We start from the raw sequence: 10560 nt of genomic DNA, 5'->3' as shown, positions 1-10560 counted from the left end.
TGGCTCTACCCTTCATTCGATCCCTGCGAAACCCTACATTTCAGCAGGTTAATGCACGACCGCAAGTTGCAGGTCCTGTACGGGCCTTTCTGGATACAGAAAAAGTTCGACTGCTGCCGTGGCCAGCACATTCTCCAGATCTCTCACCAATTGAAAACGTCTGGTCAATGGTGGCCTAGCAACTGGCTCGTCTCAAAACGCCAATCACTACTCTTGATGAACTGTGGTATCGTGTTGAAGCTGCATGGGCAGCTGTACCTGTACACGCCATCTAAGCTCTGTTTTACACAATGCCCAGCCGTATCAAAGCCTTTATCATGGCCAGAGATGGTTGTTCTGGGTACTGATTTCTCAGGATCTATGCACCCAAATTGCACGAATATGTAATCACATGTCAGTTCTAGTACAATATATTTGTCCAATGAATACCCGTTTATAATCTGCATTTCTTCTTGGTGTAGCAATTTTAATGGCCAGTAGTGTAGTAATGAGTTCAGGAGGGGAGCTGCAGGCGATGTCGTGCTGTTACCAAAGACACTCGCGTCGGTCGTCTGCTGCCATAACCCATTAACGCCACCAAATTTCGCCGCACTGTGCTAAAGGATAAGTTCGTCGTAGTGACGACATTGATTTCTGTGATTATTTCACGCAGTATTGCTTGACTGTTAAAAGTGACAACTCTACGCAAATGCCTCTGCTCTCAGTCTTTATGTGTAGACCATCAACCACTGCGTTGTGTGTGGCTAGCTGTAATGCCTGAAGTTTGGTATTCTCGGCACACTCTTGGCACTATGGATCTCGGAACATTGAATTCCTAACGATTTTCAAAAGGGGAAGTCCCATGCGTGTAGCTCCAACTAACATTTCGATTTCAAAGTCTGTTCATTCCCATCGTGCGGCCATAATCACTTCGGAAACCTTTTCACATGAATCACCTGAGTACAAATGACAGCTCTGCCAGTACACTGCCCCTTTATATCTTCTATACGCAACACTACCGCCATCCGTATTACTGCATATCGCTACCCCATGACTTCTGTCACCTCAGTTTCACAAGCTCTTCATTGGATTCAAAACGTTTTCCAGCCATAAAGATTTTTGGATGTAGATATAGATAAATGTGCTGAGGTGGTACACTCGGCGAAACGTGTCATTGTTACAACAATTCCTAAATCAGACCGCTCAGTTTCCCAGTTGCAAAGGGCCTTCTATGACAGGTAAGTAATAGGCAAAATCCATTTTCTGTCGCATGTTATAACGACGTCAACCTTACCGGGGGAGGAAACCGACTTCGTCTTTTTTGGTGCCGAGTACCAGCTTCCAACCAAAGCGTACGTGGATTGTCTGTCTCATTTCAGGCGTTGAGTGATGACACATGCACTGTTTATACAAACATCATAAGGAACTATATTATTCCTGGTAAACCTGCTACTAGAAGATGTTATGTATGTTGTGCAAACCAATTTAAGTACGGAATAGCGGAGATTACAGCAGTTTGTTTCACTTACAACAACTATTTCTTCTCCTTTCTGGCTGTATCCTCCCTGACTTCCAGGGTCGCATTTCTAACGGACTTCGTTTCTGTTGCTTCGTGGCAGATACCAGCCTACCAACACAAGACGCGGGTCCCTAGTAGCAACCATTGTGCAGTCGCTTGGACTAAACTTCCTTTCAGTGCGATTGCTGACTTACTTTGTACTGAAACGACTTTTCCGCCAGCGCTGAAGTTTAGCAGGAGTCTTCCTGGAAACACTCGGCTCTGCCGTCTGCAAAAAGCGGATGCCCGTTTACTCGCACGGTAAGCTTGTTGCTCTTGGCAAACACACCGTAAACGATAGTTCGCAGCGGAATCTGAGTTCGATTCATGTTTTATCACTCTCTGTTTTGTCGATGACGTGCAAATAAATCAAAAGCAGGTCTGATTACGTCTGCCGCCCAGGTTCCAACTTAGTAGCAAGTTGTTCATTCTGTGCTTAGTGTCCACCGGGCGTGCAAAACGTGCTAGTATTGTTCAGAACAAACTTAATTGACTCTTATGTAACCTAATGATCGACTAAGTAAAAGAACCAGTGCAGTAACGTTAAGTACGAGTAAGATGTTTCCAGCTGGAAAAAAAAGAAATAAATCCTTGTAACTTGAACAACACTACGTTCTTATCTGGAAATAATCGACAGAAAAAAGTAACATCCGACGTACCCAAAGGGATTATCATGCGTTCATTACTGTTTATAATAAATACTAGTAACCGAGTGGGCAACGTCGAAATCTACGTGAGGCAGTCCTCGGTCGATGTTGTTTTTTGCAGGGAACTTGCAACGCCAGAAGACCGTAGCGAAATGCAGGAAGACTTGCAGAGAATCAATGACTGGTACAGGGACTGGAAGCTGATCCTCAGAGTTACAAAGTATAACATTTTATTTGTTGATCATCAGTGTCCTGAGTGCTTTCATGCAGCCTGCCACGAAATGCTCTCCTGGGCTAACTTTATCTCAGAGCAGCGCGGCGCGGGATAGCCGTGCTGTCTAGGTGACTTGTCACGGTTCGAGCGGCTCCCCCTGTCGGAAGTTCGAGTCCTCCCTCGGGCATGGATGTGTGTGTCGTCCTTAGCGTAGTTAGTTTTTAGTTAGATTAAGTAGTGTGTAAGCCTAGGGTCCGATGACCTCAGCTGTTTGGTCCCATGGTCCTTTTATTTTTTTTCTCAGAGCAGCACTTGCACGCTACACAGTCGATTAGTTGGCTTAAATATTCCAATCTCTCTCTTCTCCTACAGTTTTTACCCTCTGCAGCTCCCTCTAGTACCGTGGAAGTTATTCCTTGATGCTTTATGCTGTCCCTTCTTGATAAAAAGTGGAAATTGGATGATACGAGATTCCCTGATGCTGCGAGGATTGGTTAATTTGGCAACAAATTTAAGTACTCTTGTGGATAGGGGGGGGGGGGGGGGGGCAGTTACACTGTAAAGGGATACGAAGGCTTGAGTGTAGCAAGCAACTTGAAGTGTGTGCTGGTTGCAATAGATAATCAGAGATGAACAGGAGAGCTGCGTTAAACGACTCTGCACAACAAAAGTAAAGAGCCAGTTTTTTTAAAATACCGTCTTTTCTCCAATTGCGACGCAGATATTCGAAGCTTGGCTCCAAGATGCCAACAGTCTTCCTTTGTAATGGTGCAAAAGCGTGGCGCCCTGCGTTGTTATCTTTCAGACTAGGTGTTGCTTCAAACATCAATCTGTCGAGACATGCATGAAAAGGCCAGAGATGAGACACTCACTTGAGAAAATTGGAAATTTGTGATAAGATCTTATGGGACCAAACTGCTGACACGATTTTTCCGTGTTTCAGGTGTTGTGTAGTATTACGCGGAAGTTTACTGCCCCCACAGTTTCAGATTTCAGCCGTTAATGCATGTTTGAGCATTCTAACGTAATTGGGACTACGGGTATTGTAATTCCACTTCTGTCACAAATAGTCGTTCTTTATTTTCACTATTGGTTTTGTAATATGTTAATACTATTTTCTAGCGAATGTATGCCGTATTATTTTCATATCTTGAGACAATAGGAAAGTTCATCTTAAAACACAGGGCACAGTGTGGACATTTTACTGAAGTTATGGCTAAAGGGAGACACAAAGGAGTAAAACTTTGCGACTCACAAGCCTATGGTGCACTGAGATCTATATCGTCACACTTTTCCTTGTTCATAGGTGCTTCTGTGTTATTCCTGACTCACCTAGAAAGATCAAATGTATGTTGCCTTAAATTGAATTATTTCCAATGTTTACACTATATCTCTCTCTCTCTCTCTCTCTCTCTCTCTCTCTCTCTCTCTCTCACTCACCCACCGATGGAAAGTATTGAAGCTCTACTGTAACACCTATACTGATTAATAAAGCAAGCGGCTCCAGTGCAAACAATTTTTCAACTGTGACATAATTTTTAATCCAATCAAAACAAGATTTTTCAGAACGAGTGAGTTTAATTACAAATAAGGCATTGAAATAAAGCTGTTTGTCGGTTACGAATGAACTACACTACATCGCAAATACTGCACATTAGAAAAATATCTAAATTCGTAGACATCAGAGAACTTTTCTACGTATCGCCGCTGCTGTCGTGGTCATAAAGTATGATTGGCTCAGGGACTCTCTTGGGTCCATCTGGTGAGACCATTTTTACACTGATGGTTGGTAAATAAGCATCAAAAGGATAACTGGAAGCCGGAAAGAGGCACTTTCTTGGCACTGTATCGTATGTCTCCTGCTATACTACTCCGTTATTGTTATGGGTGTGAAAGAATGTTTTATTGTCTTTCGATAGATTACTTCTGCCACATTTAATGACATGACTTTTTTTTTGAAAACTTGAAAATTAACGGAAAGAGGGCTTGTAATTTCATTAACAAAAACTGATAAAAAATCAAATGAGGAATGGAAATGGAAACGATTCCAAGTACCATCTTTTTCTAAACCGCGTTTTCAGCCTTACAGTGTTCTTGGTACCCGGTTGCATGTCCCTAGACTTACACTAAGAGTCAAATCACGAAGAAAATGTTTCAAAGATTCATTACTAGATGGTACCATGGTCTTTGTGCTAAGAAGTACTCCCCAGAGAGGGTGCAAGTGTCATGCGCAAGTGTCTCGGTTCTGCAAAATTTGCGTAAGATAGTTGAGGCAGCTAAAGCTATTAACCTACTTCATGTAATTCTAGTGCATATATCTGAATTCTTTTGTTATAAAGACGCTGGTGAAACGTTGTTGTCAATGCAGGCATGTACGATCTTACTTTCTAATTTGTCTTTTTTTTCTAGTGATGAGATGAACATCATAATTCTGTAACATCAGAAAACCTTCTCAATATTTTTGATACAAGTAAGTACAAAAAGAGATATGTTGTTTTTTCGTTCTTCTCACAAATATTAAATTTGACTCGTGGGAGATTCTCCACTTTCAGTCATCAAATCATCGTCAGATACTTGTAAAAAGTGAGGTAAATGGATTTCCTAAGGTAGTATACACCGTGCTGTATTTTAACTCTTTTTTTCCTGAAATTAGTATTATATGTCAGTCACTCGTGGGTATCCTAGCGTCTGCAATTGTGGCTTAATACAATTCGCTCTGCAACAAGTATATGTTAATCTTCAGGAAGATACTGAGTAATGAAATCCGTTACAAATAATACAACAGTCGTTCATGAGAAACAGGAGTTCCACATGAAACTAAAGCTAAAAAGAGAAAGGAGAAGTAGAAAGAAGGAATACAAGTAGAGTAATGAAAACAAGATAGAGCTTTCGTCACCAGTCTGATACGGAAGACACTAACTGCCCGTGTAGAACGATCACACAAAGCCTGTCTTGTTACATCTACGCCCACGATGGCCTAGAGTGTAAGGAGGAGCTTACTTTGGCGAGCACTCTCGATAATGATGCTCACTTGGCCTATTTGACATGTTGGGGAGAATGTAACCACAAGAGTACGTACACGCCAACTCTAGCACGTAGTCATGGAGTCTCCAAACATGCAATATGGTAAAGTTTCTAGGCGAAGTTGATATGAACTTAATGGTGCACAATTATTTAGATTCGATTTTCTATTCTACTCCTCACCGCTGGCCACCATTGCGCTGAAGAATAGTGCTATTGTAATACGCAACTTAAGATTTAAATATTCTTTTCTTCATTCTATTAACTTTCTCTTGTTCTTTTGATTCGAATACAATATAATACAATGGAACCCTCATTAGTCGGGATCTCCGGTTCAGCGAGTTCGTTTTTATTTTAGTTTTCACGGTAAATATACACTTCATACTCTAGACATAATAGTGACAAAAAACTGCGAAGAGAAACATTAAATTTAAATTAAGCCAACCGTCATACACAGAGCCTGGTAAGGTGTCAGTTAAAAAGTTGGCGTTCAGCGTTATAGTACTGCATGCCCCCGTTTGTTGCGAGTGTAAAATGACATCAGAGAGAAAGAAAGTGGTTGCGCCTATGGACATAATTTCGATACATTGCACGGAACGGATAAAGGACAATTATTGAAAACATTGCTGCAGTATTTGGTGTGCACAGAAAACGAGTGGTATAGACGTAAATGACTGGCTACGAAGTGACAATGACGATGGCTGTCTTCTGTGTGACTCCTTTTGCGGAGATTATCGTCTTTTGTTACTGTTCAAACAATGATTATGGTGGTGATGGATTAGCTGACGAATTTGACACTGAATCTGGAGACATTATGACACATTGAAACGCATCATTCTATTGGATGGATTGACACTCCTCATATTTTTATAACGATTAATTCGACTGATCAGCACCTGAGTCGTCTTTTGCTAGTGATTGATAATCATTTAATACTAATCATGGGTACGAAAAGTGACTGCAAAGATCAAGTCGTTCTTCTCTGACATTAATTTCTTATTCTGCATAATAACTTTTGCATTCTCATATTTTGTAGGTACATGAGCTATTTACAATTTGTACAGAAACCAGATGGCAGTTACAAGAGTCGAGGGGCATGAAAGGGAAGCAGTGGTCGAGAAAGGAGCGAGACAGGGTTGTAGCCTCTCCCCGATGTTATTCAATCTGTATATTGAGCAAGCAGTAATGGAAACAAAAGAAAAATTCGGAGCAGGAATTAAAATCCTTGGAGAAGAAATAAAAACTTTGAGGTTCGCCGATGACATTGTAATTCTGTCAGAGACAACAAAGGACCTGGAAGAACAGCTGAACGGAATGGACAGTGTCTTGAAAGGAGGATATAAGATGAACATCAACAAAAGCAAAACGAGGATAATGGAATGTAGTCGAATTAAATCGGGTGATGCTGCGGGAATTAGATTAGGAAATGAGACGCTTAAAGTAGTAAATGAGTTTTGCTATTTGGGGAGCAAAATAACTCATTATGGTCGAAGTAGAGAGGATATAAAATGTAGACTGGCAATGGCAAGAATAGCGTTTCTGAAGAAGAGAAATTTGTTAACATCGAGTATAGATCTAAGTGGAGTGTAGCCATGTATGGAAGTGAAACATGGACTATAAATAGTTTGGACAAGAAGAGAATAGAAGCTTACGAAATGTGGTGCTACAGAAAATGCTGATGATTAGATGGGTAGATCACATAACTAATGAGGAGGTATTGAACAGAATTGGGGAGAAGAGGAGTTTGTGGCACAACTTGACTAGAAGAAGGGATCGGTTGGTAGGACATATTCTGAGGCATCAAGGATTACCAATTTAGTATTGTAGGGCAGCGTGGAGGGTAAAAATCGTAGAGGGAGACCAAGAGATGAATACACTACACAGATTCAGAAGGATGTAGGTTGCAGTAGGTACTGGGAGATGAAGAAGCTTGCACAGGATAGAGTATCATGGAGAGCTGCATCAAACCAATCTCTGGACTGAAGACCACAACAACAATGAGCTAAAACTTTCCAATGGCCTTGCCGCAGTGATAACACGGGTTCACGTCAGATTACCGAATCTAAGCGCTGTTGGGGTTGGCTAGCAAGGCTAGAACTTTGATGGGTCACCGTCTGGGTCTTCCAAGTGCAGTTGGCAAGTGGGGTGCACTCAGCCCTTGTGAGGCCAGGTGAGAAGCTGAAGCTGCTTGATTGAGAAGTAGCGACACCGGTCACGAAACCTGACAGTCGCTGAGAGTGCGGTGTCCTGACCCTCCTTATTCACATCTGGTGACGCCTAAGGGCTACGGATGACACGGCAGCCGGTCAGAACCGTTGGGGCCTTCAAAGCCTGTTCGAATGCTGTTTTTTTAGTTACATCTTGGTGAGCCGCAGTAGGAAGAAGCTGAAAGGCAGGGGTTACGGAGCCAAAGGAGTGTGCCGCTGGTCCTCTGCTTAAAAAAAATGAAGTCCAACGCCATGTGAGGTACTTAGCGAGTGAAGTCCTTCCGTGAGCAGTGGACGGCTCCAGATGAAGCGCCTGAGCAACGAAACGTGGCGAGAGACTTCGACCGTGGCGTCTTACCTCTTCCTCCCTCCCCCCTCCCCCTACCGAGGAGGACTGCTTCACTCAAGATATAGTTTAGCCGAATCTGTTTGTTCCGTCGACGAGGGTCCTGCACGAAAAGCGATAGTGTGCGGAACAGCCACCCGATAGCAGTGTCTCCTCGAATCGCGAGAGAGCCACACTTAATATCTGGATAAGAAGTGGCGCTGATTTCAGGTGCCAGACCATATCTCCAAAAATACCACGAAGGGAATTCATTGGCTCTTCCTAAAGAGTAGGACAGAATAGGAGATTGAACACCAACTTCTGAATATTAATGAGGTTAACTTATTTAAAAAAATCCTGCTTACGAGGAGAATTAAACAGTTTGTGACATTTATTGCCATTACATAACTGTTAACAAAGTCCTCTGATTGGCAGACGACAGTTTTTCTGAAAACGGGCTTGGAGTGAGATTTCGTATTCAGTTCTGTCTTGGAGCTTTGGAGAGAGGACATTTAGTCTTCGATTTTTGGAGAGAACTTTTTGTCTTTGATCTTGGGTGAGAGAACAGGCGTCTTCTCCTCGCCCTGGTACAGCATGCAGCTGCCTTCCTCCGAGTGATGACTTGTTGTAAGGTTTCGCAGCACAAGCAAGTGAGGCATGCGAATTGATAGGCGTGTGCAGGCGCGTCGTGTTAAGCTGTTACGACCTGTCATACGTATTGACTAAGTGACTGAGGGCCCACCAGTGACGAGTCAACTTCGACTTCTTATGCCGCTCTAGTCACATACGAGCAACCGTGTGCGCTCGCCACGGCTGGGCGTCTTCATGCATGATTCGTGAGATGGTAGTCTTTTCCCTTTCACATAAACCTCCCCTGGGATTTGCCGAGTCAAATGTCCATTAGCTTAGTTTTGTTCTGGGAACATCAGTGTTGTCTTTCACTTGTCCTTCTGTTTATAATTCATAGTATTATTACTTGTTTTCAACTCTTATTCATGTCATTAATCACGGAGATTATAATAATAAGTGTCAAATTAAATGGAGAGTATTTCATTTTCCATTTCTCTCCGCCCTCCACACCCCGCTGACTTCACCATTCATCAACATGCTCTCTAAATTCCCTGGCTACAGTGACCACTGTCTGAAAAATGTATGGAGAAGTTCATAATTCCGTTGCACTTTGAATTAAATTTAAATGGACCACACTTTCTCAAATATTTCGCACGACATTGCACGATAATGCTGTTAGTTTATAGAGGGGGCCTGCCTACTCCCATAAGTATTGTCGTAGCTGCAAACAAGAACATTACATATGGCAAAACGGTAGGTGCGATAAATGATACAGGTTCAGAATTGAGATATATGGGACGGACACCTTTTATGTGGCTTCCCTGAGCAGAGAATGTTTAATTTCTCTACAGCGACACCTTTTAACATACAGAGGCAACGATGCAACTGGGCAAACTAATGATTTATTTGGAACGCCATGCAAAAATAACTTCGGGCCTACTAACACTGACGAAACACCTGCTTCCTCGTATTACACGTAAACTACGTACGAACCTGGCTCAAAGAAACTTACTGATTGTTTGAATGTATAAAATTAATTACTCTTTCAAAAATGGTTCAAATGGCTCTGAGCACTATGCGACTTAACTTCTGAGGTCATCAGTCGCCTAGAACTTAGAACTAATTAAACCTAACTAACCTAAGGACACCACACACATCCATGCCCGAGGCAGGATTCGAACCTGCGACCGTAGCGGTCGCTCTGTTCCAGACTGTAGCGCCTAGAACCGCACGGCCACTCCGGCCGGCCAATTACTTTTTCAAAATCTGATAAACATTTGCATGAAAACAATGTGTGACTAGTCTCTTTAAGTGAAATATCATTTGCGTGTTTACAGCATTTAACCCATATCGTCCCCTTTTTTTCCAGTTTGCTATATTATAGGATTATCCAAACGATCACGATGCAACCAAAACTGGATAAACGAGACTCCACTATATAAGAGAACGAAACGATTTCGTACATGGCAGTAAACAAAACTCTACCTCAGACACTTATCATTATCGATAGCTATTCACAGATTTTAGAAGATGTGTGTCTCGTTTTCAGGCAGCCCTCAAACATAAGAACATTTATCATCGTTTGGTATTGAATCTGCAATAGCAGCAGTGCGTGCAGATTAAATTGTGGGACTTCCGCACCGTTCACCTCGCAAACACCTATTCTTTTTAATACCCTAATATGTTTCGTCACATTTCTGTAATATCAGTGGATGCTATTATCCGGGCCTGTTAAACTGCAAACCCGTTTTAATCAATAATTAACGAAAATTAATCCTCAAACACGTAATGCTTACGTGATTCTCACCTTATTCTCCAGAGTGTTAGACTCTGTAGAGCAGTGGTTCCCAACCTGATTGTAAAATGAATTTTTCTAAAGAGTAAAAACCAAACGATTCGATTCTCTTTCAGTCGAGTAACTAAATTGTTTACAAGATCATTACTATTATCACAGTTTTGTAAGGCTATAATGTTTATATTATAAGCTACCAGTAACTTCTTTTTCTCAGTGTGGTGAAGGTTACAGGTTCCTCATATAT

This window comes from Schistocerca serialis, chromosome 6, assembly GCF_023864345.2.
Source record: "Schistocerca serialis cubense isolate TAMUIC-IGC-003099 chromosome 6, iqSchSeri2.2, whole genome shotgun sequence".
Taxonomy (NCBI): Eukaryota; Metazoa; Arthropoda; class Insecta; order Orthoptera; family Acrididae; genus Schistocerca; species Schistocerca serialis.
Note: the sequence above shows the minus strand (reverse complement) of the source record.